Genomic DNA, 21,700 nt, shown 5'->3' on the forward strand with positions numbered 1-21,700 from the left:
CACCCCATCACTCCTTTATGCGAATAGACTACATCATGGTAAGTAGCTCATTACTTCACATCACCCACTCTCCGAAAATTGAGCCCATAGTGATCTCTGACCATGCATGTGTCTCAACTCAAATTACACTCATGGACCCTACACCATCTACTCACCAATGGTACCTGAACGGCAACCTTTTGGATGACCCTAGCAATATAGCACAGATAGAGACAGCCATTGCCAACTTCCTAAAAAAAAATGCCCCAAATGACGCATCACCCACGACTCGCTGGGATGCCCTCAAGGCCACACTTAGGGGGATACTGATACAGAACACAGCCATTGAGTATAAGGTCATCTCAAACCAGTTCAAAGAGCTAGATCTAGCTATCCAAACCTAAGCACTCAACTTAGGCAATCCAAAGGCTCGGCCATCCTTTCTAAACAGTGTGCAGAACAGTATGAATGTAATAAAATCAGAGTCAGAATGCCCAAAAATGGATGAATGTGAAAGCAGGTAGACTATGTAACAATAACAAAGAAGGCAAATCCCTTGCAAACTCTCTAAAATACACCAAAAAAGATATTGTATATCGGCCATAAGAAATCTTGACGGGGTGGCCACCACATCCACCTCTGGCATACTTGTGGCCTTTTAAAAATTCTTTACAGATCTTTACAATTCCAACACCCCCAACTCCATCGCCAAAATAAATACATTTCTTGACTCATGTACCCTCCCCAAAGTCTCTCAGCATGATCAATTGGCAATTAATAAATCTATCACCCAAAGCGCCTGCAGCAGTGCCACCTGCTGAGACACTACGTTTGCCAGCAAGGGTTTTTTCAGTCCTAACAGACACCAGCGACCCAAATGGACTCAGTATTCCAGCCCTCCCTGTGCCAGGAAGCCCCACTATTGAGAATCTGCAGGAAGGAGGCGGGGCATCTCAAATCAGGCTACAAAGCACCTGGACCAGTACCGTTGTCTGGGACATAAATGTAAATGTAAATTGCAATTTATATAGCGCATAAATCACCCAAAGGTCTCAGAGCGCTGGCAGGTCCACGGGACAGAGGAAAAAGAGAGCCAGTATGGTGTTTTTCAGTTCCATGGATACCAACGACCTAGAGGACTCGGAATTCCAGTCCTCCCTGTGCCAGGGGGCCCCACTGCCGAAAGTCTGCAGGAACGGGTCGGGGCATCCTGAACCATGTTGCCATCAATGAGTTTCTCAGCCCCCATGGACACCAGCGAGCTGAGAGGACTCTGTATTCCAGCCCACCCTATGCCAAGAGGGCGCACTGCTGAGAAGCTGCAGGGAGGGGGCAGGGCATCCAGAACCACACTACAGAGCACCTGCAGCAGTCCCACGTTTTGAGACACTAAGGTTGCAAGTAAGGGTTTTATATGCCCCAAGGATAACTGTGAGCCAAGAGGACCTGGCGTTCTAGCCCTCCGTGCATCAGGAGGAGCCACGGCTGAGAGTCTGCAGTAAGGGGGCAGGGCATCCTGAACTGCGCTACAAATGAACTGCGCTACAAAGTGTGTGCAGCAGTCTCACATTCTGGGACACCAAGGTTGCCAGCAAGGGGGTTTTCAGACCCCATGGTTGACTTTTTCTTTCAGATAGCATAGCATAATAGCTGACTTCATTCATATCCCGCACTTTGAGAGTGTCTCTCCTGTATCTGAAAACATTTTATTACAGATCATTGGGTTTGGGTTACATAATATTCTTTGTTATGTAGTTTTCTGGTAAGAACAATAATTGAGTTCTAGCCAGAACCTGAAGCCATTCTAACATGAAGAGAAGGAGTGGTGTGTACATGTTTAAAAGCTCAGACTGTGATTCTGGTAGTAGAGTGTGTACCATTCTGCAGTTGGCCAGAGTGTGTTTTTGAAATGCTAATATAATTGAAGTAGAAATATTATAGTCTGTGCCCACAACTGCGTGATACATTGTACCAAACAATCAAGGAAGAATGATCTCCCCCAAAAGCATAATAAAATACACCAGTGAAATGCAAGGATTAAGACTAGGACCTGACAAAGTCTTGCGCTGGTGTTACACTTGTTATGCGAAATTCCTGAAATTATGCCATTACGCAAAGATGAGTAATTATGCACAGCTCACAGCTACGTTTTAGTGGGAGCGAGCAGAAGCAATGCAAATGACCAAAATGCTCTGAGGCTATTGCTCCCACCACTTGTGTTTTTCGTGCTACTGTGAAATTCATCTGTGTCAAAACTTGATGCAAAGATTAATTTCACACTAAAATATAGCTCTGAATGGCTGTCACTTTGCGTAATTACGTGCAATTGTCCCAAATTATGCGTAATTATGTGAAGCAAATAAGGTGCATTTCACACACTCCAAACCTTAAGACCTTGAACATGAAATAGGAGTAGCCAGGGGGTAGCAGAGGCGATCTTTGCTTACCCTCTGGTTATGCTGGCATTGGCCTTGCTATCCCAGCTTTCCAGGTACAAGAATGTGTGTGTGTTTGTATTTATATAGCGCACTTCTACCCAGAGGTCTCATAGCGCTGTATTCATACCGCTGTGGAACCCATCCTGGCTTTCCTGTGAAATGTCCACTCCTGGGCACCCCCAAGGTAAAGCCAGGCATCCAAGCGCTGCTGGGGCCGTTGTGGAGATTAAGCAAGCTACTGCCCAGAGTCACAGAGTGGGACCCATGATTAGACTAGGCACGAGGCGAGAATGATCAGGTCCGGGGAAATTGAGCCCAATAGCCGCCGAGGCGGGAATTGAACCCTGGTCCCGGGCCAGACCTTTGCATCAGGGTCTGCCGCTCTAACCATTGAGCCACGCTTCTCCAAGAAGGCAGAGGTAAGAAGGGAACATTTTCTGTTATGTGTATTTGTACAAAGCACTACTCAGACCAGTGGTGCCTTTCGCCCATCCCATCAGCAGCAAATACAAGGCTGTTGAATAGCTGAAAGGCAGTTCAAAGGCTCAACGCTTTGGTGAATCATGTTCATGATAGAGATAGCATTGAGGCTACTGTAAAGTAAAGGAGTTCACTGCACGCCACCATATAGCGATAGCAGCAGTCTGAAAGACTGCTGAATGATGAAATGCCCTTGTTAGAACAATATATCCTTTTACACTCTGTTCATAGCCTCTCCGCATCGCCTGAAAGCACCGTAATTATCCTCAATTATCACAGTACCATTATTTGTATCCGAAAATTAATACATCACATTTTGAATGATGTCACATTCATTTTTCACAAGATTTATGAAACTTACACTTTTTCTAATGAGATTTATGTAAATGCAGCTTCATCAGGAGGGTGGTGGGCATGGTGTAACAAATTTAAAGAGTGTACCCATTTGTTCTTAATGGTAGTCTCTCCTCGCCATACATTCTCTGCACCTTGTGCGATGCAGTAGCATTTCTAATCAGTGTGGTGGGTAGACTTTTCAATACCGGTCAGACCAGTTGAGCATTCCATCCTTCCTAGGTCTGAGCATCATTACATTGGGCAATAATAGTAACTCCTGTTTTGTGCAGATTACAATAAAGTAGAAGATCAGATTGAAATACTACGTAGAAACAAGTTTCTATTATCATCGTTTTTTTATCCTGATGATAGGAAGTTGAAAAATTTCTAGTTTTAAATACTCTCTACTTTACAGAAATGCCTTTATAACTTATCAGGTTGAAGAATTTCCCTTTTTGAAATTGCTCTGTTGGAGACAGTCCAACCGAGGCATTTAATAATCAAATTCCAATATCTTCTAGAATCTATTTCAGATAATTTAGCTATTTCATCCCCGTTTCCGGAGGGTATTAGCACTTGAGATAAACAAGTTTTCACAAAGTGAATTATTTTGACACTTGCATAGCGAAAAGCAAAGTCTAACTGGGTTAAAAAAAATAAGAACAGGAACCAAAATCAAAGAGCCCCGTTAGCAAATCAGATAGATTAAATAGTTTGAAATCGGGCAGTTTTGAACAGCAGCGGGCGGCTCAGGTAAGAGCGTGGGGCCGTGGGGCGGGGCAGGGCACGGCGAGGGGGAAGCCCACAGACATCAGAATAGGTATTATTTATTTATTTAATTACACCTATTCCGTCATCTGTCAACTTCAATCCCCTCCGTCAATGCCCCACCTTACCGCCCCACCGCCCCACCGTGTTTACCTGTGCCGCCCACCACTGGTTTTGAAATTGTAACGACTTGGGAGTTTTTCTTAGAATGGGCGAATGCATGCATTTGGGCTTGCTGTAGGGAATGTTTGTTATAATATCAAGAAAATCAACAGTTAATCTGCCAACCAGACCATAATATGTGGCCACAAACAGCCAAAAAAACAGTCCACACAGTGGCCTGCCAGACCCCCTTCTAGCACTGCCAGACTGCTCTACAAGCCCTACAGTCAAATGTTCTTGACTATACTCCAACACCACACCTGATAGGCATAGTTTACAGCCATTAGCAGTGCAAAGGCCCCAACAGACAATATGGAAGATATAGCAAATTAGGCTGTGGGTGCACTGTTCCATGAGACCAGGGCCACTGGAATTATGTCTGCAGCTGTGGCTTTTCAGCATAGTTATGGTTTGCTGCATTTACCACAAAATGCATCAACTGATGTATCATCTGCAGATTTGTACCAAAAAATGTGTCTCCCAAATGGATCAAAAGTTGTTAAAAGTGCAGCAACGCCCATGACCACTCATTGGAAAGCCGTTTGCAAAGGTTAACTGGTCACTTTTGCGTCACTTATTGTTGTATTTCATTGTTAAAAGCATACAGTATTTTGAATCCTTTGCCCAGAGTTTACATATGTTAAAAATTACAAAATATAAAAATAAAACTATCACAAATTGTGCTGCATTATGCTAAATATTTTGCTTTTTCTTGCGGCCTAATTTAGTCGAACCCCACACGTAATTTCGTCCTCCCATGCTGCATAACTCCAGTGGCCTTACCTCCGACCTAGCACATCTAACAGCAGTGCAACGTTCCCCTGCACGATGCAAGCATGGCATGTGTGATGCAGTCAGAAACCTAGAAATAACAGATGTTAACATTCCCATGTTATTAAACTAATTAATTAGTCAAGCACAGGAGAGTAATCGTCTGTGCTTGCTTTGGCAGGATATGAACACGTAATGTGCAGGTCTCAATGTTGCAACTGGAGAAACTTAGCTCGCTGAGCCGTAATGCCGGGTTACCTGTACAATGGTTTATATGGCGAACTACATGCCATGCATTAGAACACCTAGCTAATATTACTTATACATATTTGGTAGTGGAGTATTCTGAGCGACATTAAAAGCCTTAAAAAATGAGTTAGCACTCCTACTGAATTGAGCACAATCCACTGAAAGTAGTTTCTGACCATCTCAACTCAAAATTCAGACTTGCACCACAAATCGATATGTCTTGACCAATGAATTCGCCTATTTGAAAACAAATGAGTTTACTGAGGAGAGGTAACCTAGATTTTAATAAAAACGATAATGCAAATTGATAACTGTATGTTGTGATGCAGTGAAATTCTGGAAAAAGTGTTTTCGCACCACACACCCTACAATTTTGAAACTTTTACGGTACAAAAAGTACTCGATGGTGCTGCTCGGATGCGAATCTTTGAATGGTTTTACCCACAAATACGTCAAGTACTTGTTCCTTGAGATGTAGGATTTCTGTATATAGTCATACCATCGTAGACACTAAACAAGAAGCCAGCATTGAGTTCAATGACGAATAGTTGTGAATATTCCAAGATAGCAAACACCTATAGTCTCATTTCATTTGTGTATTGGCCTTTTTGAATGCCTTTTTTTTCTTCTTTATACTGCTTCTGGGGTCTTAAAATATAAAATATGTACACTGTAGGTATGCCTTCTGGAAACAGAGAAATGTGCCAAATATCATCTGTATTTCTAGTCTGCTGTGATAGCAAAGGAAAAAGTGATTTAAATAAGAACATCCTGGGTGCTGACATGGAAAGGAGACAGTTTTCCAGGCAAATAGTACCCCATGTTTCTGATAAAAACCTGGCACCGAGGGGACAAGAGTCCAGGACAAGGGTGGCCAGCATGACTTAGGCATTGAGAGGAATAGGAAGAGGTGGGCGAAAGCATTGTGTGGGTAAGAAGCAAGAATGGATCTTTATGCATTAGGACTCAGGCAGTGCTGAAAGGTGGAACACAGGTGTGGAGCATCAAAGGGGTAAGGTGCCAAAATGGCACAAGAGTGTGGCAAAAGGACGCCTGGAGGAAAGAGACAAGATTACAGGTGAAAGGCCACGAGGGGGCAGGTGCCCAGAATGGACCATAAGGGCAGTGCCTAATATGTAAAATTGCTTTTCGGGAGCGACGTGGGGCCTGCCCTCGTTACATACGCACTAGGAGAAGGAATGAAGAATCAGAGTAATGATAATTACTGGAAAATATCCAAGCATGGCCCACCCAAAAGTAAAAACACCACATATTTAATACCTTATATATATATATATATATATATATATATATATACAGCGGACCTTAGCGCTTACGGGCAGGGACAAACAGCGCCGCCATCGAGCGCCAAACCCCCTGGCCACGCCCACTGCTTGAGGCCATGCCCACTACCACAGGCTTCATAAGCGCGCTGATCTGCTAGTCGCGCTGTTGATACCTAAGCACTCCTGAGGCGGAAGCCGGGAGTATTTTGATGGCATTTTTAACTTGTCAATCATTGTATTGTATTCTGTTTTAGATTCACTTGTCACTCACCCCTGAGCACTTTCTTTGGAAAAACGCTGCTGGAAATCACCCCGTACAGCGGACCTTAGCGCTTACGGGTAGGGACAAACAGCGCCGCCATCGCGCGCCAAACCCCTGGCCACGCCCACTGCTTGAGGCCACGCCCCTCCCCTCTCTATAATTATGTGCATTCCCTGGAAGCGCAGCGGACGAGCGCAGCGGGCGCGCCAAAGTTAAGCCCGTCTGCGCCCGTCTGCGCCCGTCCGCGCCAGGCCAGGCCCTGGGCCCCAAACCCCTGGAGAAAACGCACCCCCATTGCGTGTCTATTCTTCAGACATGCTACGATCTCTGAAACCCCCCGACAAACGTAACTGTAAGACTCTACACAATAAAAGGCTGAGTTCCATCTCGTGTCCGTCTTGCAATTTCCATCTAGAGGTTCCCCAGCGTTGCAAACGCTTCACTATAAGTTGCCAGACTACACAGAAGTGGCTTCTTGGCAGCGTAAATTGCCGGTCTCTCTGCAAACACAAAAGAGACATCCACGACCTTCCATCTGAAGATACATTGGATGCCTTGTTTCTCACTGAGACTTGGTTACATGATAGTGCAGGTCCTGATATTGCAGAAGCTCTACCATCTAACTACGCGATTATAAGGAAAGACCGAGAAAAGGGAATGGGGGGAGGCATAGCAGTCATTTTTAAAAAATCATTTCATTGTACGTTGGAACCAATTCCTTTAATTGCCTCGGAGACGGCTCTTTTCAAACTACAATTACACCCTAATTTTACTCTCACTGGTCTCCTAATCTATAGACCACCAGGTCCTGCCCAAGGCTGGTCCTCTCAATTCGTGGACTGGATTGCCTCTGTCAGGGTCAACTATGACAATCTATCCATCTTAGGCGACCTAAATATACACTTGGATGACCTTTCAAGCAAACTAGGCAGTAACTTAATCCATGACCTTGCTGCCATGAACATTACGCTGTGGAACTCGGGAGCAACACACAAAGGAGGACATCTCCTGGACCCTATCTTTTCCAGTATTTCTCCATCACATTGCCCTCCTGCCCTGCCCTTACACTGGTCGGATCATTTCCTAATCAAATTCAGTGTACCCAATCCAACGGTTAGCAGGTCATCCAGCCCGCCCTTACTGCTCCGTAACAGGAACTGGAAGAAGCTGGATATAAACCACCTCATCTCTGTCTTAGATTCTGCCCCTGTGGGCGAGATATTTGACACGGAAGATATAGAGACAGTAGCCACCAAGACTAATAACTGGCTGCTTGGAGCCATAGACACATGTCTGCCCCTGGCACACAAAAAAGTCAAAACCCACAACCCTCCAGCACCATGGTACAATGAATCACTGAAGGCTATAAAATCCAAATGTAAACGCTTGGAACGTATATGGAGGAAAGAATACTCCAGCGCAGCTGGTGTGTCCTATAGAATTGAACTTAAGCTTTATCACAAAGCCTGTACCACAGCAAGAACTAACTACGTGGCAAAAACCATTGCAGAGGCCACTAACAAATCTAAAATACTGTTCAATCTAGTAAAGGATTTAGCTGGTTCAAACACCACAGCCAAACCTCTCTCGCTGAACGATGTACAATGTGAAGAATTGGCACTGTTTTTTACAAGCAAGATTGAGTCCATCTATCAGGATATTATCATGCAACATCAGACTCAGGCCCAACCTCACCCAGAACCTAATCCAAATGAGGTGAACACCTCCTGCCCGACATTTTTGTCCCATGAACCTTTGTCATCCTGGCCAGAACTTAACGTTCGTGACCTTCAAGCCATCTTAGGGAAACTGAAATCAGGTTCTCCGACTGACCCCCTCCCTATCTGTGTAGTAAAACTTTTGGACACTCCGCAACTTTCTATACTATGTCAGACTCTGAATCTATCCCTATCCACAGCAAAGGTTCCATCCATGTGGAAACACGCAATGATCTCACCACTGCTAAAAAAAACATCGGCAGACCCCAAAATCCCGGCCAATTTCCGTCCAATATGACTTCTACCCGCTTTCTCCAAAATATTGTAGAAACACGTCCACGGCCACCTTGCCAGGTACACGGAGAAAAATAACATACTTCACCCTTCCCAATCTGGTTTTCGCCCTGGTTTGTCAACTGAGACAACACTGCTCGGAGTGACGGAAAATCTTTGCCTCCTGGTCGATAGAGGGGATTCTGCTGCGCTGATTCTTCTTGACCTCAGCGCAGCATTTGACACCATCTCTCATCCCATTTTGTTAAAATCACTCTCGGCCATGGGCATCAAGGGAACTGCATTGGAATGGATTGCATCATTCCTGACTTCAAGGACTTTCCAGATTGCTTCCAACACCTCGACCTCAAAAATCCATCTATCCCCCTATGGTGTCCCCCAGGGTTCAATTTTGAGTCCCCTGCTGTTTAACCTGTATGTAACCCCTCTTGCCCAAATTGCCGAAGCCGCAGGATTAAGTATGTTTACCTATGCGGACGACTCCCAGATTGTCTTCTCACTTTCTAAAGGTGATCAGGACTCCTCCTCCGGCCTGCAGAGCGGCCTCAGAAAAATTGCAACCTGGATGAGTAATAATTTACTCAAATTGAATGGCAACAAAACGGAGGTATTAATACTGGGTCCAAACCCAAACCTTTGGAACCCTGGACACTGGCCCTCAGAAATGGGGCCACTACCTACCCCGTCAAACCAAGTACGCAACTTAGGCATTATCATTGATAATGGTCTTACCATGGAGCCCCAAGTTACCGCCTTAACTGCCACCTGTTTTACCATTCTGAGGTGGCTCAGAAAAATCATCTGGATGTTGCCGGTAAACACACAGAAGACGGTGGTCAATGCACTGATCACCTCCCGCTTAGATTACGGTAACGCCTTATACCTGGGAGCATCTCAAGCAGTTGTGAGACGCCTCCAACTTGTCCAGAATGCCGCAGCAAGACTAATTCGTAAGTGTCCCAAAAGGGAACGTATATCCGGTCACCTCAAGGCACTCCACTGGTTGAAAATCGAAAACCGTGTCAAATTCAAGACTTTGAGCCTTATGCACCGAATTAAATGGGGAAATGCCCCGAGATATCTACAATCCCTAGTGCAGGCTTATTTGCCGGCTCGCTGCCTTAGGTCGGCTTCTCAATGTCTTTTCTGCGTGCCTAAAGTGCGAAGAGCAAAGATTGGTGGAAGATCATTCTCCCTGTTGGGCCCTAAACTCTGGAATGCTCTCCCACTAAACTTACGTTTGGAAACCCGCTACTACCACTTCCGCAGAGCCATTAAAACATGGCTCTTTAATCAGTAAATTGTCCCTGCTTCCCCTCAGAGTTTTACAAACTGCTCATGGATATAGTATCTTTTCAGCGCCGGGAAACCCTTTTTGGGTAGCTGCCGCGCTTTAGAAGCTTAATATATAAATAAATAAATAAATAATATATTGCACATGACAAGTCAATTGCTAAAAAAAGAATTTCCGCCGTGTCAGTTGCATCACTACTGCAAGCCTCTGCTTCACCTCCATCACCTCATTGCACATGCAAGTGCACACGCATTCAAGAGCAGCTTGATTTATAGTTCAGGCACACAAAGTACAGTATGAACACTAAATCCACAGGATAATACATTTTAAATTCAATTTCCAAGATAAGGCAGAGCGCAGTGAGAAAGTGTTTGATTGACTTTTACAATCATCCTGCAGTACATAAAGAGGGCAGATCATAATAGTTCAGCAGGTGAAGGTTTCGGGGCCCAAAAGGAACAGCTACAATGTGTAAAGTTAGAAACAGGATATATGTCCAAGGATATATGCCAGGCGACCTCTGCGTGCGCTCTGCCTCCTCTTCTCATGCAGCTGAGTCAAAAGTAGTCCAAAATGACTGACAAAACCTGACAACCTTACAAGCCTTGGAATTATTTCAAGTTGCCAGTATAAGTGAGGAGAATGCTGGATTATGTGTAGTTATAACTACATGTTGGTCATTGGTTTCCAAATGGCAGAACATATGTAATATCTGACGTCCCCAAGGAAAAACTATCTCTATGCTCCTGCTAAAATCCAATGCTTGAGTATGATGCTTAACTATTTTCACACCTATATTCAGCTTGAGCAGAATCAAGATCTGAGATTTTTACATCAACAGGCAGAATTTGTCTTATCAAAAATATAACAGTATGGTGGGCATTCCTCAATATTACCTTTAGTGGTAAGGGCAGGAACATGAGAGATCCCAGCAAAGTGGAAGGAAGGCTGGCCATTGAAATATCTGTTACCCACAAAGTTCCATTTTCAATGTTTTCCACCCTATGCATATGAAAACATAGGGCCTGATTATGATGGCGGTCGGACGAGCATCCGACCGCCATCCTGTCGGAAACGGGAGTCGGTGGTACCGCCATGCAAATTACGATCCGACCGCCGTGGAGGTAGTCGGAAACTTGCCTCATAGTATTAGGCAACAATAGCCTGATGATTGCGCCATCGTAATCAGGCCCATAGTCCTAAAAATATTGGACTTTATCAATGATAAGAAAAAGATAAAAAAGGATTTAATGTGCCAATGTACATTACAGCCATGCTTAATCCTGCAGAGTGTGCACCCTGCAGACAATCCACAGGAATAAATGCAGTAGAGAAGACGTATGCGCAGACATTTCATTCTAACAGATTTCAAGGTGTAATCTTTAAGAGTTTTGTGAATTACTATAATATAAGAAATTATACAGTTCTTATGAGAAAATCTAAAAAAAATGTGATTTCTAAATTTCTACAAAATTCATTAAAATCAGTTTCCTGTCCCTTATTCTTTTCCTTCTATTCCAGCACTGTCTCATGATTTTTATTCATTCATTATGAACCACTTTCTCACATATGAGAAGCTTTGCTAGTATTCACAGTCAGCAGTTGAGAACTGGCTTGAGATATAGCAGGTAAAGTCACCATCCCCTGTTGTTCTGGACAGACCCATTAAATAAATCTGCACAGTGCCTTCAAGGTATATTCATACTGGTGATGTCTCGCAGGGTGTGGGCACTTGCCTTTTCTACTTATAATCAAGCTTTGCAATTTTTATTTCTTCTTATTATTTTTATAATTTTAGTCCAAGAACTTTCCTGTGTTGACTACTTTTACTACTCACAACTGTAACCGCAAATCACAGAATTCCTATACTATTAAATATTAATGAAGGTAGCATACCATTAAAGCATCTACATCTCCGAGATATCATGGTTTGTCTTCCTGATGTTAGCTTCTAAAATGTCAGGAAAACATTAGAATTGCTGGGGAACTTCTGGTCAGTGTCTACTCATTAAAGGCGTATAGGATGAACATTACGTGACCCTAGTTTTTCTGTGAGCTGTCTGTTTTCATTGAAGAGTCTTATATAGGACATGTGATGCACTATGCACAGCAAAACCTTTAGCTTTTCAAAGAATTTCTTTTCAGGGCCTTAGTATGTACATATGCAGTGTGCTCTTGCACTACTGCTTTGTCTTTGAGCACATTTCTTGGGTGTAACTCTAAGATTTTATCTGTTATTTCTTTGTACTTTTATGATCTTATTTGATAATGATCGAATAAAGTTTTGTGACTGACGGACTGGCTTGGGTCAGAAGAAACCTGTCAATATTTTTAACGCCTTTAAAAACATAGGGTTCGATTACAATGTCGGGCGGAAGCACGTCTTGTAAATGGGACCGACCGACCTCTGGTTGGCGGTCCCGAACGCCTGATTTGTATGAGACTGAACAGTGTTCGGTCGTATTCCGACATTTCCCTATGGGAGCATTTGTTACGGCCGTAATCCGGAGTACATGCTCCCATAGGGAAATGGGAGGTGCTGTTAATCCCTGTATCTCATGGCAGGCACCTTTAGGTGCAGGGATTAACAGGGGGGCACCGTAGGTGCCCCCTAGTCCCTCAACCCGGAGGCCATGCACACACAAACACTCTTTCTGACAGGATTTCCATGACGGAAAGGCCAGCATGATAACCCTGCTGGAAACCATGCAGTGTAATCCCAAGGGCAGAAATGCTGCCCTTCGGGATTACGGGCCAGCCTCCAACTGGCTGACAGGCTCCTTGAGCCCATTGGAAGCCAGCTGGAATGACCAGCCAACTTTAATTCATAATCAGCCGGTCGGAAGTAAACTGACGATGGCAGTCGGAAAGACTTCAACCGTAGGTCAGAGGCTTTCCGATGGCCATCCTAATAAGCCTTATAGTTTTTTTGTCAAAAATATTGATTCTGTGCACTATGAAAACCACAAACTGACAATTATTTTTTGAATAGCATTGAAAATGCAAGCTCCTAATGTAGCCTGAAGCCTACTTGTCACCTTTATGACAATATCCCATGGACAAGGACATAGTCCCTAATTAAAAAATTTAGAAAACATTTTATTAGTATTTTTTTATTTTTTATTTATGATATATTTACACATACATACATACAGTACACAGGGATAGCTTCGTATGGAAGGCCGTCCTGTGTGGCACAAGGTAAGTGGTACATAGTAAATACTTTGGATGGCCCCCTTTTGCTGGTTATACAGTAGTGGTAGGTTGGAAGTAACAGCTTCAGTGAGCTCAGTGTCAGAGTCTAAAACATTTAGTTCAATTCAAGAGTTCGGGTTTTTAAGGTGGGTCAAAGGTGTCCAAGCACCTGTCCAGTGATTCCCATAGGTTCATGGAGGCATTTTCCAGGGTGAGTATCTTCTCGCTAGGGAGTCGGCTCCTCTTAGGTAGGTGATCCAGTTGAGCCAACCGCTGTGAGATGCTTTAGTAGTGTCTTTCCAGTTCGCTAGTACTAACTTGGCTGCAGCGATTAGGAAGAGATCAAGGAGCTCCCTTTCTCCCTCTGTGGGGAGTTTCGTTTTAATGTAGGCCGTGGTGATCGAGGCAAAGTCCCTTATTATTTTACGTTTGAACACCTTCTCTATAAAGTCAAAGACCCTCCCCCAAAACCCATTGAGTGTTCGAGGTCGCCTATGGCTGCGTTGCAGTTCCAGAAAGTGGGATTGTCTCTGTGTGATCTCCAAAATCATAGGCCTCTTACCCAATTCTTTTGGCTCATAATACAGTTGTTTTGAAAGCCCCATTCTGGTGCACAGAAGTAGCTGCTTAAAGAAAAACATATGTATTGTCCAAGCCTTTTTCACATGTATGGTTGACTAACATCAATTTTTTATGAAATGTTCCAGAATAATCTGAAAAGAGCACACATTTTACAAAATTACATATAAATTGTTGAAGAATGCTATACAAATGCTAATAACATAACACAAACTGTGTTTATTTTTGTTTCATTTAGTTATACATTCCACTCTGCAAACATAGTTTACATCTTCTGTCGATGAATTTAGAGGATTCTATATGGGCCTTTAAATAGGACCGGGGCAAGCACTATTTTCCCCAAGCATGCCAAATCCCTGAAACAACCTGGTAGGTAGTTCAATGAGGTAGGCATTAAAAACTGAACGGAAACAGGGTATACTCATTTGGCCACCCACAGTTAATTTTTTTTCTTGTGTGACTCAAAACTGTGCGAAACCAGCTTGATGCAGCTGTTGACAGTTTGGTAAAGTCTCATTGTTTTGAAAGAGTGTAATTTGGTCCACATTAATGAACATCTGTGACAAATGTCTAATATGTTACAGCCAGAGAGGCCTGCATTGTCTGTGGTTATATGCACATCACCCAACATCGTCTGTGGTGGTGATGATTTGGTTTTGTAATGAACTTAAACCTCTTACTAGACTGGATTCTGAAGTTTATGATCATTTGGATGGGCCTGTAACTCTATGACTACTTCATTGACCACAACTTCGGAACTAATTTCAAGACTTGTTATAGGTTTGAAATAGACATACAGTTAGTGCTAAAGGACGGTTTATTCAGAAACAGCTGAAACATAGCATGCTTAGTGGAAACATCCTTTACAACACAATCAATTCCATGCATGCCTTTACTACACAGATGCCTTTACGACACAGATGCCTTTATCACACAGAGGCCTTTACCACACAGATGCCTTTACAGTTTGTAAGGGAAGGTTATGCTAGAATTCAAGGTGGATAGTGGTAAAGGGAGTTAAGGGTAATTGGTAGGGTTAACAGTGGGCAGTGGTAAAGGGGGGTTAGTGTAAATTTAAGGTTAGGGGGTGGGTAGTGATAAGGGGTAGTATTGGAAATTGTAGGGTGTCAGGAAGTGGTAAAAGGAGGTAAAGTGAATTTTAGGTTTTACATGTGGTTGGTGGGTAAAGGGAGGTATGGATTATTTTAGGGTTAGGGGTGGGAAGTGGAAAAGGAAGGTCCGGAATACATTAGAAAGGGGGGTTGCATGATTCCACCCATAAAAAAGAAAATGAGTATATTAAATATTAGATGTAAGGTTTGGGGTAGGTAGTGGTAATTTAGGATTTAAGAATGGGTAGCTGTAAGAAATTGGGTGTTTGATTGAGGGGGTGAAAACCCTACTCAATAAACAGCCACACTCCTTTACAGGCTGACCCACAAACGTCACTATTTTTTACTTTACCATCTGGTAGCTTGGTGCAAAATCAGGCAGGCTTAACTTAGGGGCAATGTGCAAAGTATTTATGCAGCAACACAAATAAAGTGTTAAAGTCGAACCCAGCACAAGAAAAAACCCACACCAATTTACAAAAATAGAGAACAACTTAAGAAATAAAATGACACCAAATGTTATTAAATTTAATCAGTTGAACTGGAGTTATGAACTTTTAATGTTTTTTAGTGAAATCTGGTGCCTAAAAGTTCAAAACGCCAACAGCAAGTATCTGGTCCTGGGAAACTGGGGCAAAGTTAAAAGTTAGGGCTGACCACGATGAAGAGCAGGCCGAATAAATGAGGCGGATTGGGCCCAGTCTCGGCTTACCTTTGGACTTATAAGAAATTTTGAAGAAATGTCCAAGAGAAAGGAGAGTTTAGTGGGGTAAGGCAACAGCCTGTCTCTGAGGAGGAGGTGTCGTTGCCAGGGAGTGGTGGACCTGATCTTGGTGAAACCATTGATGACGTGGGAGAAGCTCTGAGTGGGAGAAGCTGGATTTCCAGCATGGGAGTAGGAGATCTTCTTCATAGTGGGGGAGTCTGTCTCTGTCAAGCCAAGTGAAAAATTCTACCTTCAGAATTTAGCCAATATTTTGTAAGTCAAAAACAGTACGAAGCTGCAAGCACTAGCCATAGAGGGCTCCAACGAGGTTGGATATCATTGCTTTTAAATAGGATGTGCTGCTGCAGAGAAGAATGTAGCAAGAGCCTGCAGTCTGCTATGGCAGCTGATTTCTGTAAATGTACCTCAGCTTTGATGACCTGGATGAGCTCTAACTTTCTGAAGCTGAATGCTGAGAAAACAGAAGTCTTGGAGTTTGGTTTGAAAGACTCAATCTGGAATCAGCGGTGGTGGCCTATTACAGCCGGCACTTGCCCCGTTTCGGTTATAAAGGCCAGGAATCTCGGAGTTATGTTCGATAAAAACCTCACCTGGGTGTCACAGATTAATCAGATCTCGTCTGCATGTTTATTTAATGCTAAGGGGTTTGAGAAAGATTCTCCCTTACATTTCCTTCTCCCTGAGGAAAACGGTGGTAGTAGCCACCATTGTATCTAGTATTGATTATTGCAACACCCTTTATTTGAGAGCAGGTGCTGCCCAACTGGCTAAACTTCATTCTGTTCAGAATGCGGCAGCTAGAGTTCTGCTTGGGTTTCCTAAACATCAGCCGACATCGAAAGTGATTAAGAAACTTCACTGGCTTCCAGTACTAGGACGTATTGATTTTAAGTCACTATGCCTGGTGCACAAAGATTTGTTTGGAGATGGGGACGAGGATGTGCAAGCCCTGTTTTCACATTACCTTCCTCTGCAGCCTTTAAGGTCATCCACCCTTGGCCTTGTACAACTTCCTAAGATAAAAAAAGATAAAGGGGAGAGGAGTTAGCCTAACGGCTAAGGCGCTCGACCTCGGACCTGGGGATCTGGGTCCGAGTCTCGGTAACAACGCCAAAACCTCCTGTGATTCTGGGCAAATCACGTAATCTCCCCGTGCCTAAAAAAAAAAAAAAAAAAAAAAATGGAAGTGTGTGTCCTCATGTAAAACGTAACTTGTGCTATGTAAAGCGCTCTGATACCTGATTCGGTTCGGGTCTAGTTCGCGCTATATAAAACTCTACAAAAAAAAAAGAGCACGCTGCGGAGGAAAAGTTTTTCCTTTCTAGCATCCAAACTCTGGAATACACTACCAGTACATCTGAGAAGATTACCTAACAGATTGGCTTTCAGGAAAGAAACTAAGACATGGCTCTTTACCCAACTCTAATGTATGTGTGGTTATGTCTCAGCTTATTTTACCACAGCGCCAAGACGCCTCGGCAGTAGTGCGCTTTACAAATACCATCAGTCAGTCAGTCAGTCAGTCAGTCAGTCAGTCAGTCAGTCAGAGAGCTACCGCAAAGTCAGGCTGACCGGCGATACACCCTAAGCAGATTGGCTGGCAGGTAGGTCCCGATCTTCTGTCAGTTCTTCTGGCACTTTTTGGCAAAAAACTCTTTTAGTTCCAGCTTTTAGAGTTAGGCAGGGGGAGCACCTCAAACACCACTCCCAAGAGTCCAGGCCCTGGCGGGGGCACCACTGGAGGGTTATGACTCACTCCAGCAGAGGCCAGGTGCAAGGTTCAAGGTCTCTGGGGTTTGTTATGCCCCTGTAGCTCACACAGGAGAGCAGCCAACTAGCCCTTGGAGTCACTCTGGTAGAAAGGCAAGCCTCTAGCAGCAGGAAAATCATCTAGGGAGCAAGGCAGGCCTCATGTAGCAGGGCAGTCTTCTGGTAGAAGCAGGGCAGTACTCCGAAGAACAAGGCAGCCCTTATGTGTGTCCATGCATTCCTTCTGAAGTCTTTCACAGGTCCGGGAGTGTACTGAAGAGTTGTTCCGAGGGTCTAAAATTCATACATGGTACCAACATTTGAAGTGGGGGACATCCTGGCTTACCCCCATACATGGTTCTTGATTTTCTTTCCTTTCCCTGGCAAGGCTCCAAAAAGTCTGGGGCAGGATGGCCCATTCAGCGAACACCTAGCCTCCTTGGCCTCACTGACTGGGAGAAATATAAAAAACCCAATAGCTAAGCCATTCACAGTCATGTGACCCAGGACACTGGGAGCAAGCACCAAATGGCTAGGTCAAGAACATTCCAACTTTCTAAAAGTGGAATTTTTTAGAACTGTAACTAAAAATCTGACATTCCCAATAAAGAGGTTTTTAAATAATTAGTTTGAGTCCAAAGATTATATTTTTACCTGCTCGCAATCAAATGTTAGCACTTAATAAATGTAATAAGGTAACACAATGTTATCCTACGGGAGAGATAAGCCTTAGAGTAGTGAAAAATTAATTTAGGAGTTTTTTACTACCAGGACATGTAAAATTTACAAACAAGTGTCCTACTGTTAAAATAGAATGCATCCTGCCCCATGGGCTGTTAGGGCCTACTCTGGGGCTAACTTATATGCATTGAAAAGGAAGGTTTAGGCCTGGTGAAAGGTTTATTTTGTCAGATTAAAATAATAGGTTTAGAACTTCACTACAAACTGCAATGGCAGGCCTGAAACATGTTTAATGTGCTACTTAAGTGAGTAGCACAATGAGTGCTGCAGGCTCACTAATAGTAATAGCATTTCCTTTACAGGCCCTGTGTACATGTAGTACCACATACAAGGGACTTATACATAAATTAAATGTACCAATCAGGTTAAACCCCTTTTTTACCATGTTTTAGGGAACAAGCACAGCATGTTAGCACTGATTAGCAGTGGTAAAGTCCACAGAGTCCTAAAGCCAACAAAAACGAAATTCAAAAACAGGAGAGGTACGACAAAGAGTTTGGCTAAAGATCACATCATGGACGACAGGTCTAACAGTAGAGGTAAACTAAGGTTAGGAGTAATTTTTGAAAAGGGGGGTGGTGCATGTGTGGTAAAGGCTATGTGGAAAAGGCATGCATGATAAAGGCATGTGATGTAATCTCATACAACTCATGTTTAGGATTTCCAGGCTCTAATAATTCCTGCTAAAAAAGAGTCGTCATTTCTTGGCTAATTGGGGCAAGGTAGTTTGTGTGTTGCTTTAGGAGCAAGCTTGTAAAAGCTTCTGGATACAAATGTGTCCTCTTAAGGACCTTAAAGCTTCCCTGTCTAGCCTGAAAGCCACTTGGATGGCAACGTTTTTGGTTATAAATCCTGCTTAGCAGTCACTGGATTTCGTTCCTTTCTCTTTTTGCTACTGTATTTAATAAAAATAAGACTAGTTGATCACAGCCTTTTGCATTGAGGTGGTTATTCGTTCATGGTAGGAAGAGGCAAGTTAAATGTTTCGCTACCATAAAAAGATCTGTGATAGGATGATAATTAGGTTTTGTTTTATAGGTCTTTCGTTCCCAAAAAGCATTACCTTGTACCATCTGATTGCATTTAGAACCACTTTAAATGGTCTGAGGGTGTATGCGAACAATGGTAAATGACGTGTCTGAATTCCAAGACTTGATAAAGGGCAATTGAGAGTCTTTGGATTTATTAGAGTCTTTTGAAAGGAACGCTGGTAGTTTTGTAGATGTACATTGGTGATCAATCTTAGGTCATCAATGAACAAAAGTTAGTTGTATCCTATTAGTTATTGCTTGCATATATAGCATTAGAGGCAGCATTTAGTGGGGTCTTCAATTCAATGGCATAGGATTAACGTCGAAAGAACTAAAGTACAAGGTGGCAAGAGATAAATAAATAGTTAAGGTATAATGAAGCATTAGATCTAATGTGAAATATTTGAACATGAGCTGGCCCTTTAATACCTTATTCTCACTCTAGCGACTAAGCAACTTTCTAGAATGATTATTGTTGGTAATTGTTAGCAATGAAGGGCTGGATAAAGAGAACTGTTTTTTTTTATCAACACTGGATGGCCCCTTTAATATTATTTGAAAGTCTTCACCATTGTAAAATAAGCTATAAAATATGTATTTATTGTTTGAATTTTACATTTACTGTAAAAAGATGTTGCTGGAGAGTTGCTTAAGGGTTAAGATTGCTTTTTTGTAACTAGACTGCTTTGGCCCGTGCTACATTAGGTGAGTAAGCGACAACGGCGGTGCACCAATGGCTTTTGAGAGAAAGTAAGGAGGGTCCCATACCTTGCAGCCACCTGGAGGGGGCTAGTTCCTGCCAAAATGATTCCAGAGACGTCAAACATAATAGATGCAGGTTGCTCCACCCTGCCATACAGACACATTCCTCTACAGTGATTTCTGGGTCTTGTCGGGGTCCCTGGGGCACACTCTCCAAGTGGGGCCTTAACCACTCCCTGAGATTGTAGGGGTGAAATCCTCACTGTGGAGGTGTGCTGATAGCTCTGCGGACCGTGGCATACTGTACATCCTAATGCACACTTCCATAGTAATGTTTTCCTGATTCTAATTCCACTGCCACGACTTCATTCAGTGGTTTGTCTAATGTAGGCAGTGTATCGCGAATGTGTTGTAAATGTAATGTTATGATGAAGCTTCTTTGTATTGTAAGATATTTTAGGAAGGAAAACAAGCAACGTTTTGCTGTTGTGCATATCTGTTCATGTTTAATGTTGTCCGTGTAGGCAACTGTGATAAAACAAAGTGGGTTTGTATCTGTTTTCAACTATTTGCAAGAGCTTAGTTTTGATTGCATCCTTTTTTCTAACTGATTTGTATTTGAATAACTTTTTTGCCGATGTTGTCTGGGAGCTTTAATGTAACTTTTCAGATAATTCAAGTTTTTCTAAATACACCAAAAGATAATCCATCAATGTAAACATTGTGTTGAAATGTCACACATTTTAATTTATTTATTGCTGTCGGAAGGAAGGACTTCACGAACAGAACATGACATTAACCTTCGCCTTTTCATTCCACCCTGATGCCATATGGCTGGCCTCAATTTAGAGAAGTAAGGAGCGATGGGGAACTTCATTTAAATAAAATCATGTGGATGCTTGCATTGCTGGTCCTCCTTCAGACATAAATCGTATTTATCCGTCCCCTCCTCCTTCCTTTCCTCAATGTATTCTGTCCGAACTGGAGTCAGTTTAAAAGTCATCTAATTGCACGACGCATTACTCACACGTGAAGAGACAATCTAGCAGTCAGGACACTTTTAATGTCTTTGTACGCCGGGGTCATTAATAACTGTAATGCCAGCCTCACGCGCTCTTAAATAGCCTAATTTATCAACAAGCAATTTACAGTGGAGCCCTGCGCGTGGACTCCGATAAACAGACGTTTCCCAACGCCAAACGCGAGGCCCGCGCTCCCCCTTCCAGAGGGATTTCCGGCGCCAGAAAGAAGCAAACGTTTCCCACTCTGAAATTGTCTCTGATGGTGCCATCCTGTGGGCATCTGGTGGCATGCTTATCGGCTCGGATCTCTGTGTGAACGCGGGCACAGCTGTGCACATTTAATGAATGGTAATATTCATAGAACACATGGGCCAATCACGACGCCTGCCATGAGCCAACTCTTTCTTTCTTGCCTCATCGATTGATTTGAACGAGAAAAACGTTTTTTGTGGGCCCAGCTTATACTAGATAATTGCAGTGTTTCTGCTGGCCATAGGTAAATATCTTCCCATCTCAGTTAGTGTTGTACTTTGTATAGGAAGACACTGGCAGCCAGGTTGTAAGTTCTTAAAGTCTTATTTATTAATCCATGTCAAGTGGTATCAAACAAGGATCAGCCATGTAACAGCTCTTAACCCAGCTCCCATATTTCCTACGCCAGCCCCACCAGCAGCAGCCTACCTAGCTGCTCAGCCCATCTCCAACTGTCACCACTCATCCACACAGGCACCCTGGCATTCCATTCATCACAGTCACACCAACATTCCGGAACCATCTCTCACTCTGGCTGAACAGCTTGGAGGAC

This window comes from Lissotriton helveticus, chromosome 5_1 (assembly GCF_964261635.1).
Source record: "Lissotriton helveticus chromosome 5_1, aLisHel1.1, whole genome shotgun sequence".
Classification (NCBI taxonomy): Eukaryota; Metazoa; Chordata; class Amphibia; order Caudata; family Salamandridae; genus Lissotriton; species Lissotriton helveticus.